Raw genomic sequence first — 14,726 nt, forward strand, 5'->3', positions numbered from 1 at the left:
TTATTGTTATTATTATTATTATTATTATTATTATTATTATTATTATTATTATCTTTTATTATTTATACTGGAAAGACTCCATGGCTGGGACTTTAATTTGTTAAATTTTACAGAAAAAATGCTGTTATTGAGCCTTCACATCATAAATTATTCAAACATTAATACAAATATGCTTGAAAACACATGAAAGCTATAGGATAGAAACAGCTCTATTGATATTTGGTAATGGACAGTTTTATTTCTATCTTTTAAGTTGTATGCCTTCAGGAGAAGCCTTTTTCCAAGAGCAGTGCCACCTTTCAGGAGAATATGTACTAGAACTAAAAATAATTGCTAAGCTGTGTGGAAAAATTACATTTTCTAATGTTTATAAGCCACAAAAGAATTCTCATGGAAATAATTTGAATATATTTTAAACTGTGTAGGGAGAATCTGATTTTCATAGTCATATGATTTGCATTAATGAAAAATTTAGAGATGGAGCACTTTTTTTGTGTAATTGAGATTCAATCTCCTGTTTTTTTCCCTTGTTCTAAAACTCCACTTATCTCTGACAAGAGGGGAGCATCTTTAAAAGAGCTTTTCCAGGTATAGTAACATTAATATCCGCTCAGGCTATAGGGAGTCTTGAACTGAGCCCAGAAAATGGTATCCCACAATATACACCACATAATATAACTGAAGCCACAAAATGTTAATTTAGGAGTACAGAAGTGCATAAGAGGTCCAACTAGGATGAATAAAAACACTAATAAATGTTATTGGGTTCATAGAACTTGAGAACAGATTCTAGGGCCACACTAACTAATTGTAAACATACTTTTCTTGTTGCTGCTATTGTCTGGAAGAGCAGTTGCCAATTGGTGGGCCGTGATAAAATTTTGGTGGGCCGCAGAGAAATTTTACCCCCAGAGCACCCCCCCAAAGCAATTAATCCAGGCTGCACAAAAACACAAGGCTGCTCAACCCACATGGCCTACGGGAATCCTCCCCGCCCACTCACTCCTTACCTGGCGAACTTGTCTGCTAAATTGCTATTTTTCCTTTTTCCGGCCATCGTCTGTTCTGCTGTGCTGGGAGACTTAGATTAGCTAAGCACAGCAGAACATCCCTTAGGATTGAAGGTTTGCTTGCAAGCAAATTCAGTGCAGATTCACAGCAAGCAAATTTGAGAGACTGAGCTAGCCGATGGCAGCTAGATAGATCACTGAATGATTCTGTGAGCAACTCAATCTGTCTGCTTTGCCTGATTTTGGATAAAAGTTGCTTTTTTAATAAATTCAAGATTTACATGCATGGTATGTGTGTTGTGAGTTAATTTTGTGAGTTTGCTTGCTAGCAAATTTTATGAGTTTGCTTGCAAGCAAATTTTATGTGACAGACTGAGCTAGGCAATGGCAGATAGATAGATTTCTGAATGAATCTGTGATTCTGTGAGTAACTTAATCTGCCTGCCTGCTTTGCCCAATTTTGGGTAAAAGTTGCTCTTTTTTAAATAAAAAATTCAATATTTACCTGCATGATGTGTTGTGAGTTAATTTTGTGAGTTTGCTTGCTAGCAAATTTTATGACTGAGCTAGGCAATGACAGATAGATAGATTTCTGAATGAATCTGTGATTCTGTGAGCAACTCAATCTGCCTGTCTGCTTTGCCTGATTTTGGGTAAAAGTTGCTCTTTTTTTTATAAAAAATTCAATATTTGTATAAATATAGATATTTACATACAAGCCATGCCCAGCCAGTCACATGACCACCAAGCCACACCCACAAATTAGGCTACGCCCACAGAACCATTTAGTGGTCCCTGGGATCTAAAATTATGAGTTTGGTGGTCCCTGAGGTCCAAAAGGTTGGTAACCCATGGTCTAGAAGACAGCATTGAATTAACATGTATTTCTAGATTAGCTGCTCCCATATGTAGCTCTTTTCAGAAAAGGTAAAATTATAATCCCAGCAACATGTTGCTATCTCCTCCTCCTCCTCCTCCTCCTCCTCCTCCTCTCATTCAGCTATTTCATTTTGGAAGTGAGTATGGGTTCATTTTCTTTTTCCTGTTGGGGAAGAAAGAATCAAGAATCAAGCTGAACTGTGTATCTAAACAATGCTGCTTATATGGTTGACTTAGTTTGCCGAGGGATGTGAAATAATGGAAAACAAAAATGGCTGAAGTATGCAATCTGAAATCCCATAAAAGGGGAGAGAATTATGAATCACAGCCCATATGACTGTGTTCTACTGAAATCAGAGCAGATACAGATAAACTGTAACTGGGGTGGGATGCCCAGTTCTATAGAACCAGTAGCTCTGAAGACAGAGTAAAGTAGCTGATTGCAGAAAGATAGATCTCTGAATGAATCTGTGATTCTGTGAGCAACTCAATCTGCCTGCCTCAATCTGGGTAAAAGTTGCTCTTTTTTATAAAAAATTCAATATTTATATAAATATTTATAATATTTACATACAAGCCATGCCCAGCCAGTCACATGACCATCAAGCCATGCCCAGTTAGCAAGTCACATGACCACCAAGCCACACCCACAAATTAGGCCGCTCCCACAGAACTGATTGTAAAGAAATTTGAATCCCACCCCCGAAGTAAAGAATGTATATTTGTATGTGTTTATTAAGGATTCTAATTATAGTAATAAAATCTAATGAAGAAAGAAAAGGAATAGAAAAAAGAAGTGAAAAAGAGAAAAAGGTAAAAGAAAGAAAAGTAAGAATATGTTAAAAGAGAAAGAAATGTATTAAAAAGTTACTTCCAACCTTCCATCACACTCTTCTTCACTCACTCTTAATTTACAATCAATGATCTCTTCATCTCATATCTCATCTCTTCTCAATAGACAAATCCATAAAGCATAATCTTTTTAGTAAGCAGAAAGTCCATTAGAGGTTACCAAAAAATAATAACATAACTCATTTTAACCTTGATCATATAAACCAACTTTATGTTCCTTCCAGTTTCAGTCTTTAGTCCAGGGCTGTCAAACTCCCAGATCACGGGCCAGATGTATCACGTGGGGAAAGTCCTGATACATGACGTGTTGCTGCCGTGACAACATGAGTTTGACAATATTGCTTTAGTCCATTCAAATAATGTTGTAGAATTTGATTTCATTTCTTCTTTGCCCCTTCTTACAAGATTCTTCAAAGTTTTAACAAGCTTCTTTTGTAAATCAAATATAAAAACATGATCCAGGTCACTCTCTTGGTTTGTTTGTTTTTCTTTTGATTTTTAAAACATCAACTTATTTTGTATGTCTAGTGAGACATCCTTTTGCCTGTCGTACTCATAGCTTGCAATTTGTAGACCCTCTTTTGATGCCATCACTGGCTTCTCAAATAAAACTTGTTCCTCATCTGCCATTTCTTCCGTAACATATTTTGGTGACAGATTTTCCATAGAAACAAACATTGCTATTGACAGTGTTGGTAGTAACTTCTCATTCCACTTTTCAAAAGTCCTTCAGTATTTTCAGTGTCATAGTATTTTGGGTCATTTTATAAGTTCCAGTTCGTTAATCAACATACATTAATTGTGTATCTTTCTTTTACTAAAATCTTTAATTCCCTCTAGTATCAATTTTTTAAAAAAAATCATATTTCTTGTGTTTTGCAAATATCCAAACAAATCTGTTTCCCACAAGAAAAATTCTTTATAATTAATTTCAAAATCTTATTCCAAATTTAGTTGAACCTTTAGCCTATTTATAATTTTATAATTTCAAAGTTGTTATTTTGTAATTGGTGTCATATCTTTATGATGACGTAGGATACTGGACCAGACAAAACAATAAATAAAACATTTTTTTAAAAAAATATCTACCAGTCCCCACACTAATGTTCTGATTCATTTTCAAACTCTTTATTCCCATCTTTTCATTGTCTTTTTTGTCTCAGTTTCTTGACATATGTATGTCTGCATTTGAATACCATGTATTAATGAGATAAAATTACAATATATGGTCAGGCTTTTTCTGCAAGCAATCTGTAATGTAACTGTGAAATCAGTCTTTTCCAAAACAAAAATAATTTTACTGGTTTATTGGGCCTTGGTGTTCAGTATGATATAAATAGTAGAATAGTATAGTCCATGATATTTATAAATGGTCTTAAAAGAAGAGAGGCCCAATGCTCTTCTCAGGTTAAAGATCTTAATGCCAATACATTTAAATGGACCACCATTTTCCTTACTGGTGATTTGCATATGGAATGTGCTCAGAGGTGATATTCAGCCAGTTCTAACAGGTTCTGGAGAACTGTAGTGGAAATTTTGAGTGGTTTGGAGAACCAGTAAATACCACATCTGGTTGGCCCCACTCCTGTCTATTCACTGCCTCCCGAGTCCCAGCTAATTGGTTGAGTCTTCTTTTGTTGCCCTGCACAGGAGAATGGAGCTGGAAAGCAGGTTAGTGGGTTGGGGAGGGAATGGGGATTTTATAGTATCCTTCCCCTGCTACACCCACTGAGCCATGCCACACCTGCCATGCCATGCCTACAAAACCGGTAGTAAAAATTTTTGAATACCATCACTGAATGTGCAGTTCTATAATGGTTGTATAACGCATTGCAATATTTGTTTTTGTAGCCTACTGTAAACCATGGTGATTAATTTTATTAAACAGCAAATTATTTGACTAATAATTTGCAATATTCCAGTTCTTAAATGTGCAATAAATTGCATGGGACATTTTTACAATGGCTCTTTTTTAATTCTGAAGCACCTAACCATATAGGCAGGAATGATTTCTGGATATAATTCTGATCATCCTTTGCTATTAGCCATGAGGATTATGGTTCGCAAGAGTTTGTGAGAGAGAATGTCCAAGAAGTTCTCTAGCTCTGTGTTAGGAAATGCCATGAAAGGCTTTTTTTTTAAAAAAGAGAAGGACTATTCATGATGTTTAAAACTCAGGAAGGTTCATTAAAACAGATAATTGTAGGCTAACATTTTCATTTTGTGTCTTTATCAAGTAAGTATATTATACTTCTTAGTGCTTGGCTGTTCATAAATATTTTCTCAATTATTCCTATTTTTCTCCCTGTTTTATGCTGGCACTGAAATTACTGAAATGTTTGCAAGAAGAGGTTTCTTGCTGCACTTTCCATAAACAGGCATAATTCAATTATTTAATTTGCTTCTGCATTGGACACAAAGATATTCAATTTGGACGTGATGTAACCATAGCTTGCAGCATTGGAACTGCTTAGTCATAAGCAGCTATTATTTGCAAATAATTGTTTTAATCATTTGCTGTCTTAATTCATTGCTAGTGACTATCTTCATCTACATAAGGAATATGCAGCAAAACAGGTTGCCCACTGGTTTTTCAGTCTCCAAAATCACACTGTTCAAATCTGGCAGCAACAAAATAGCTTGAATTGTCATCTGGATCTGGCAGGAAATGTAAGAAAACAAATTCTACATCTTGGGTAGACTTAATGCACATATTATTTTTTTAAAAAAAAAAACCACCAGAACAAAAACAGTAAAGCAGAACAAGTTACAATTTTCATCCCTTTGATATTAGCTGTGGACTTTGACAACCAGAGTAATATTTTTAAAGCAGCTTCTTTTCGGGCAAAGATTAGCCACTCAATCTTCCTGCCACGTTAAAAGATTGAATTCTGAAATAGTATTTTGCAGATTGTTTAATATAAGGGATTAATTAGTGAATTAGTGTTTCTGCATGATTAAAAGGAGTTATGTTGTCATAAGATGGGAGACAGCATTACGGTCTTTGATGTGTCCAAGTTCTGATGGACATTGATTTGCAATTTTAAGGTTTTCTTTGATCAGGATAGATGTCTAGAAATGGTATCTAAAACATTTCCCACAGGTTCTGTTCTCTATTCTTTTTTAGGATATACACTTGTGAAGCTTACCTTGGTTTGTTACAAAGATAAAGGGCGATTGCTTTGCATATTACATAGATATATATTTTGAAAAGTAAGTGAGCACAGCTGGAATATTGTCCTTTTTGATAATAATATACAATTTGTTTATATCATTGTGTGCACCTTTTGTGGCATATGTGTGTATTGACACACACAAGGAAGGTAACCTGGTATGTTCCTCATGTGCTGAAGGACAACTCTTATAATCTTACTGTTGACTTTTGAGGGAAAGAAAAAGTGATCCCTGTATTTTTTTAAAAAGTCTTTTTTAAAAGGGAAAAGAATTTAGATTCTCTTACCAATTTTATTACTAGAGGTTGTCTCATAATTTCTTCATGATAAAAGGATAGAAGTGGAGTACAAAATGTATTCACACTTTTGAAAATTGGTGTTGGGGAAGATTTTTGAGAATACCTTGGGAGCCAAACAAGATGGAGCCCTGAACAAACCAACCCTGAGTTTTCTCTCTTGAAGCACAAATGACCCTGTTCAAATGATCGTATTTATGACACATTATGTATAGACTTAGCTCTCTGGAGAAGGCTTAAATGCTGGGGAAAGGTAGAAGTTAAAAAGAAGAGAATGATCAGCAACAGGGTGGATGGTGTCAATTAGGTGGCAAAAGGTCCAATGTTGGATGACCTGAATAGAGACAGCTTGTCATAGAAAAAAATTATCTATATGGTCTCCAAGAGTCAATACTGACTTAACAGGCACATAATCATCAATCAATCAAGATTGCTTCCATTGTATGGTAATTAATTCCAATTATGGGCAATAGCAAATTGGCAATGAAAGCTAATTAATGTATTTTGGAATTGTAGACATGAATTAGGAATATATACTTGGTCACTACTCCCTCCCTCCCTCCTCTCTCTCTCTCTCTCTCTCTCTCTGTGTGTGTGTGTGTGTGTGTGTGTGTGTGTGTGCATGCCTTATGAGACAGTATATAACCCTAAATGTTATTGCTATAATTTAAGGATCGTGGTATCTATATATCATGACCATTACAAAAAAAAAAAAATCTAGTGGAGCATTTCCTCAATTTACTGTCCACCAAATGAATTAGACTTCAACTCCCATAATTCCTCACTAATAGCTTGTCTTAGTCTGTAGCTTTTCAGCTTTTCTTAGTTTTTAGGGTTTTTTAATGCATGTTAGAACAGGATTCATCTTAGCTACTTGAGAAAATATTGGAATGATATAACTCCTTTAAAAATTGCTATAGATTTTAATCCCATCAGTTTATACTGTAGTTTCTGATATTCCTCTCATTATTTGATTTATATTTACTTTTTCAAGGAACAGCTGTCCAAAAGACCTCCTTTTAAGCTAGTGGTCAGAACAATAAGACACTACTTGGCTTTCTGATTTCAAAAGCTCAGTTATACTCTCTAAGTGCTTCCCTGTCCAATATTGAGTTAAAGTCAGAGGAAGATATATATGTGTGTGTGTTCAGCATCCCATTAACTTATTAACCTCATATCATTAGAGAGTTCTTGGTGAACATTCTCCATTTTTTCCTCCTCCTCCTCAAAGGAGTCTCTTTTATTTCAGATGTTACAATGATCTGTAACTCAGAGTTTCAGATAATGGGGATGTTATTTGTGATCTAGTTGGTTTGACATGATTTGTCTTTGGTAATTCACACAGAGTCCTGCCAAGCAATGTATTCTTGTCTAAATACTCTTGAATCAATTGTTTAATAATCTATTCCAGGGTTTGCTGGATGTTGACATGAAGCTAACCTAGGTGGATTGTCTTTTTTTCTTCTTTTTGAAGGTAGGATCAACTTTTGTTCTTCTCTAACCATTTTGTATAGGGATTGTGCCCATCCTGCATGATTTCTGACAGATAACGAAAAGGATTCTGAAGTAACATCTGTAAACTTCTTTCAAATTTTTTGATGTAATTGGCATGATCCGGAGAAACTCAACCCTCTCATGGTAACCCAGTTCTCCCTAAGAATCTTTATATTAGCATGGGTTGCAAATCTTTCCTTGTGTCAATTGTTTTGCTTAGATTTGTTTGATCACTTTCTCTCTTTGGGGGGAGAAGACTGAAAAAAATTGAATCAAGAAACTATGCCCCTCTCTCTGTCATCCATTACTATCTTCTCCAAACATTGGGATTCTCAGTTGGCAGCTATTTTGTATCATGCAATGCTTTTCAGTTTAAATTCAAGTTGGAGGATGGAATCATCAGTAATAATGCTACTTCTTATGAACTAATGCTGCTTCCTAAGTCTTGTGAAATGAGCTTTAGGAGGAGAGAGCAAAGGAGATGGGTGGTTAGCCCTGAGGGGAAAAAAAAGAATGAAGGGTGTCATGCAGAAGATTTAATTTAGATTCCTGCACCAGGCCAGGAGTTAGGCTCAAGGGTATAAGTGTGGAATGTATTTCATTCTGAGCCCCCCAAAATAATCAGATTGTTAAACGCTGTTATTGGAGGAACTCTGTACCTAGAAAATAAGCCAATGTTTGGGCATTTTGGAATCATGTTGTGGCATATGTAATTCAGTTGCCTATCTTAAACATGATGCCTGAAAAAATGTTCACGTTTCTGTGTTGCTTAGACCAGCAGTCTCACTGACTGGAGGAAGTAGATGGAAAGGGAAGTGCCTCAGACTAATGGGATATCCTACACTGATTAGCGATTTGCTAAATTATTCATGCCTTCTGCATAAAGGAATTGTTCTTTCACCCGCTGATTCACTCAAGCCAGGGAGAAAGCATTTTAGTGGGGCAGTATGGATTATAAAGTTCTATTCTAATTCAGCCTTGCTCAACAAGATAACCCTAGAAGTTGCATTGGTACTAGAGTCCCTATGTTGGCTGGGATTTGTAGTCCAGTGCAGCTGGAAGCCTCAGTATGGGGAAGACTGCTATAGTGTGATAGGATTGGGAATTGTAGACCTCTAATTTCTATGCCAAGTGATCCATTTTCTCTCCTCCTGCTTGTCTTAAGTTTGGAGATGTCTATAACTACAAACACTCAGAGGCTGGTTGGTTTTTTAAAAAGATTAGTAAATATATTGCAATTTAGGATTTGGGTAGGTAGGAACTGGTTGTCAGATACATTTTCCTTGGGGTTTTCCTGTGACAAAGAATTTTGTGGTGTTATGTTATTAAGCAGCTAACAGAATATTATGCAGAAATTTCATAAAAAGTCTTGAAATATCTTATTCTGCATATCAGAAAAGTGTTAAAGAATATTTAGGCGTGCAGAACCAAATATGATGTGTACAGCTGTTTATATAGGTATATATTCAGTGGATATAAAAAGTCTATACACCTGTTAAAATGCCAGGTTTTGGAGATATAAAAAAACCCACACTAAGATAAAATCACTTTTTTTTTCACAAAATCACAGGAAAAAAAATCACAACTTCCCTACCTTTTACTCATAAGCTGTACAATTCAATTGAAAAACAATTTGTGAGGGGGAGAATAACAATAAAAACTTATAATAATGTGGTTGCACAAAGATGTACACCCTTAAACTAACACTTCATTAAAGCACCTTTTGATTTTTTGACAGCCTCCAGTCTTATCAGCATGGCACATCTTCCCTTGGGAAACTTTGCCCATTCTTCCTTGCAAAAATGCTCCAAATCTGTCAGATTGTGAGGGCATCTCCTGTGCAAAGCCCTCTTCATGTCACCCCACAGATTTTCAATAGGATTTAGATCTCTGTCTGGGCCATTCCACAACTTTGATCTTCTGATGAAGCCATTGTTTTGTTGATTAGGATCATAATGTTGAAAGATGAAATTCCTGTTCATCTTCAGCTTTTTAGCAGAGGCCTGAATGTTTTGTGCCAAAATTGGCTGATATTTGGAACTGTTCATAATTCCCTCTACCTTAACTAAAGCCCCTGTTCCACTGAAGAAAAGCAATCCCAAGGCATAATGCTGCCATCACGATACTTCACTGTGGGCATGGTGCACTTTTGGTAATGTACAGTATTGTTTTTGCACCAAACATACTTTTGGAATTATGGTCAAAAAGTTCACACTTGATCTCATGAAACCATTGATGTAGGCTTTTGCAAACTGTAGCCAGGCTTGAATGTATTTTTTTGTAAGAAAATACTTCCATCTTCCATCCTACTTCCAAGACATGTTAGATTGTTGTTGCTTGTAGCACACAACCAGTACTTGCCAGAAATTATTGCATTATGTTGTAATGGGCCTCTTGGCAGCCTCTCAGGTCAGTTTTCTTTTTTTCATCAATTTTGAAAGGACATCCAGTTCTTGGTAATGTCACTACTGTGTCATATTTGCTCCACTTGTTGATAACTGTCTTCACCGTGTTCATGGTATATCCAATGTCTTGGAAATTTCTTCTTCTGACTGATACCTTCCAACAGTGACACTCTGTAAGCTTTTTGCAGTCCATGGCTTTTGCTATAAGACACAGATGCCAAACTTGCAGCGTCACGTTGCCATCACATGATGTTTCATGATGTTTTCCCTTTGCGGAGCTGGGTTGGGTGTGGCCTGCACATGACGCAGGCCTGCACATGACACCCCTGCTATAAGAGGTTAACTGAGTAAATCTCAGAAAAATCCTATTAGAACAGCTGGACTTTATATGGGTGTGATGACCCGGGGCATGGCACAAAGGCAACATAGCCAGATATAGTAGGAGTCCCTTTATTAGCTCCAACTTTGCCCCCAACATCCTGGTTACCTTCTGGGCTGGAGAAAAACTCCCAGGAACAGCTTTTGGCTTCAGAGAATCAAGTCCAAAACTGTGACTATAAGTCCAAACAAGGCAAGATGAGGTAATTAGTCTGGCAGAGCAAGAGAAGGAATTCCAGATGTGAAGGAATAGCAGTTTAACCCAGTTGAGAGGATGCTAGGAATGCAGATAGCCAAAGTCAACACAAGCTAAAGTCACATTTGTTCCCAGCAGCTGCCGCTCTCAGCTTGCATCTCTTTTAAACTCTTATTCCCAGGTGTGCCTAATGAAGGGAATCAGGGTCCTTTCCTCCCCTGTAAGCCACGCAACCCACACTGCTCTCTTCCCTGTTCCTCCCTGCGTGCCCTAGGATGAAGAGGGGGCAGGCCTGGGTCTTCCTCTGAACTCCCTCTCCCTTGTTCTACCTCTCCCCTGCTCTACCCAGCCGGACCTTGACCTTTCCCAATTTCCTCCACAGCCAATGGAGCCACACTCCCACTCCCTGTCAGCTGTTCGTCTTCCTCCTCGGTTTCAGACTCCGACAGGGGCATGACACTGGGCTTGATAAGAGTTAGTTTAATTTTTAAAAGTGTATACTGACTACCATTTAACACTTTGATTGTGATTGGTTATTTCTGAGCACAGCCATATCCTTACTTATAAGAAGGTATGAACTTAGGAAGCTTACGATTATTCTAGTTTTCTATTGTTATTTTCTCCCTAAAAGATTTCAGTTTGATTTTCAATTGGATGGTATAGCTTATATATTATATTAAAGGTGGAAAAATTCTAAAGTCTAATTTTTTTTTTACATCTCAAAAAATTGGCATACGTAGAGGTATGTAGAATGTATATATCCATTTTTATTATGTATGTATATATACAAATACATTTGCCTGAGATCTTTAGACCAGAATGAGGAAAGTCCCCATTTTAGAAGTTACTGTGTAATTTTTATAATCATATATTGTTTACTTGTTGTCAGTATGTATCAGTTGAGTGTGTGTTGATTTTTCCTTTTTTATATACTACTTAGAATCATATTGTCTGAGTTGGCAATCATACAAATGCTATAAAAATTAAATTTTTCTAAAATATTGGTAAAAATTCATTTATGTGTGATAACACAGGCTATAGCCACCTTATCAAGATTTGTGTTTAAAGTATGCTTATCGTGGTAACTGCTCCTATTGCTCTTATCAATAGGATTGCTGATGTGCTAAATAATTCTTAAAGAATGTGCAATGCAGTTCTTTCAATATTTTCTGAAGAGCAAACCCTTTAATTCTGTGTAACTTAGTTCTCAGTAAAGTGTATGAGCATAGAATGTATGGCTAAGTGCTGGAAGACAGTTGTAGCAATATCTGGCTGAGTATCTATACAAAATAATTGCTGCTGCACGTAGTTTTCATAGATTGAGGGCATTTTGAAGAAAACATTAAAAGCACTCACCAGCCAGTCTGTTTTAAAAAGGACCTATACTTTGCTAAATCAAGGATAGGCGCCCTAGCATCTTCTATTTGTTTTGTAATACAAATCTCATAATTCTCCACCATTGAGCCAGTGATTAGAGTGCAGTACTGCAGGCTACTTCTGCTGACTTCTGAAATTTGGCAGTTCAAACTCACCAGGCTCAGGGTTGACTCAGCCTTCCATCCTTTGTGGTCTGTAAAATAAGGATCCAGATTGTTGGGGTCAGTATGCTGACTCTATAAACCGCTTAGACGGGGCTGTAAAGCACTGTAAAGCAGTATATAAGTTTAAGTGCTATTGCTATTTCCATAACAGTGTTTCTCATTTTCTCAATTATCAGGGGTGACAAAGTTGACTAACTCTGCTCTGGAAACATTAGGTAGCATCTGAAGAAAATCATCAGTATGTACATGCCAGAAGACCAATGTAACATGAGTTTGTGCCATCTGTTTTGTTAGATATGAATTCAGATGCACATTTTAATTTTATATCTGCATTTCAAGTATTCACTCAATAATAAGTGCATAGAAGCTCAGCTGTATGCATAGATCTTTTCAGATATATGGGGGAGATTAAATATATTTACCATTTTTTTTATTTTGCATTGTTCTTTTTCCATAGTATGTTGAATTTTGGGGCACATAGCTCTGGTTTCTTTTCCTGAAATCACATGGCTATTTTGCTTCCCTTGCTTTTCATTATCTATATGAATTTACTGCTTTGATGTCTATATGATGGACTGTCATCAACTGGGTTAGGTAAATTGAAGTCCCTGGGAAAAATGCTGGGGGTTGTTGTCTGATTGGAGTGATGGTGTCCACTGTTCTGGATACATCAGTCAGCGAAGGCCCAAATAACAGTTATGGCATATTCTATTACAGGGGTTCCCAACCTGGGGTGCTCGCACCCCCTGGGGGTGCAAGACGATATTCCAGGGGGTGCGAGAAAAGTCCAGGTAAATAATAAGATATTGGCTATATGTTGGCATTTTTATTTATTATTTATTTCAGGGGGTGCGAGGTTCAAGTGAAATTTCTTTAGGGGAGTGGGGCGAAAAAAAGGTTGGGAACCACTGGTCTATTACCATAGTATGTACATTGTGCCTGTTCCTTGAGAGAAATTGCTTGTCCACAGTTCTGCATGCTGTGTTACGTTCCTATAGATGATTAAAGTGGATTGTGTGATTAGCTGCCTTTGAAGACTTCTTGGAAACTGCACTTAAGCCAGAACACAGCTGCTGAGCTCCTAATGGGGAGAGGTAAAAAGGAGCTCGTTTTGCTAGTATTAAAATAGTTGCTTGTGAATTCATTTCTGTGGATTCGGGGGGATGGGGGGGTTAAGCCAAAATGACTTGGGATGCGTAAATCTTCCAAAACATTTTGCATCTCATCAGACACCTCTTTTTTTTCCCCTCCTTAGCTTCCAAAAGTGTGTGATGACCGGTGAGAGAGTTGTAGCACGTATATGGAATTGGACCCCCACAGGGTAAATACACCTGGGGGGCCAATCTGCTGAATTTTCATAATCAATTTGGATCCTGTTAAATGTCATCATAAGGTTAGTACTCTGTATACTTAACAGTTGTACATTAGTAATAAAATATCTTGAGATAAGTTGTTTTATTTGGAACAGCAATTCAGACTAACTATAAGAATGAACTTTGCACATTGACATATCGTTAATCCCATTTCTGGATCTAAAATGGCTGCCAGAAAAATCTTACATCTCACATGATCTTTAGTAGTGAATGGAATGCTATCTTTTACAAAAATGTCTGCCCGGGGCAACATTTATATTCCTTCCCCTTTTAGCAAGTTACAAACATAACTTTTCTTTTTTCAGACAACCTGAGACAATCCTGAGAAGGCAAAGCTTTCATTCTTTTAGAATTGATAAAAAGGAATTATCCACATGAATGTGGGCATGATCACCAACACTTGCATTTTAAGTTAAAGAACATCAGAGACAATTTTTTTTTAGACTAGTAGTGTTGTGATTCCTGAAATTCCTATGTATATTTTTCCACCAAGGCATAATAGTCTATTTTGTGTTGGATAATCATGTTTTTACATTTATTGCTTCTGATCCTTGTCTGCAATATGGGCCAAAGAGAGTTCAGCTAAATCTAGTTGGCTGTAGGTTTGTAGTTTTAGCAAGAATTCTGCTGCTAGTAGGCACACAGTAAGTCTGGCACCTATAAAGAAGAATGTTTGTCACTCAGGGTTGAAAATGAGGAGTCTTTGGTGCTTTCTGAGCTTGGCTGTTTTCTTGCAGATATTTCATTATCCAATCTAGGTAACATCATCTGTCTAAGTCTGGAGCTCTTGCTTGTAGCAACGTAGATCATCTTTGTTTGGTAAAGATTCTGGAGTCTCACAACAATAAGCAATCAAATGTAACTTCCACACAGCTTAGATTTATCTTTTGGGTAGGTGAGGCAATTACGATAGGAGCTGTCCAATTACTGTCTTGATATGACACAGTGCCATGCTATTCCATTCTTTTATGGTTCTTTTTCTACAAATTTCTTGAGAGAATAAGAGAAAGGGTGTGGTTTGTGAAAAACGCCTTTGACATAAAAATGAACCTTACAGTAACTTTGAACTCTTCTATGTTGCCTTATTTAAAATAAAGTTGATGTTTATCAAGGATTTAATCCAGTTTTT

At 36.7% G+C, this 14,726-nt stretch overlaps 1 protein-coding gene across 1 annotated transcript in view; it reads left to right on the top strand.

Moving 5' to 3' along the window:
* LOC113434107 (sodium channel protein type 2 subunit alpha-like) overlaps positions 1-14,726 on the top strand; it is a 114,070-nt gene that overhangs the window by 7,311 nt on the left and 92,033 nt on the right. The window contains exons 2-3 of the mRNA XM_087920018.1: positions 7,622-7,684; positions 13,480-13,617. The gene's annotated coding sequence lies outside the window, so the exon portion shown is untranslated. The remainder of the gene's footprint in view (positions 1-7,621; positions 7,685-13,479; positions 13,618-14,726) is intronic.

This window comes from Pseudonaja textilis, chromosome 1, assembly GCF_049901715.1.
Source record: "Pseudonaja textilis isolate UNSWEBS1 chromosome 1, rPseTex1.2, whole genome shotgun sequence".
Lineage (NCBI taxonomy): Eukaryota > Metazoa > Chordata > Lepidosauria > Squamata > Elapidae > Pseudonaja > Pseudonaja textilis.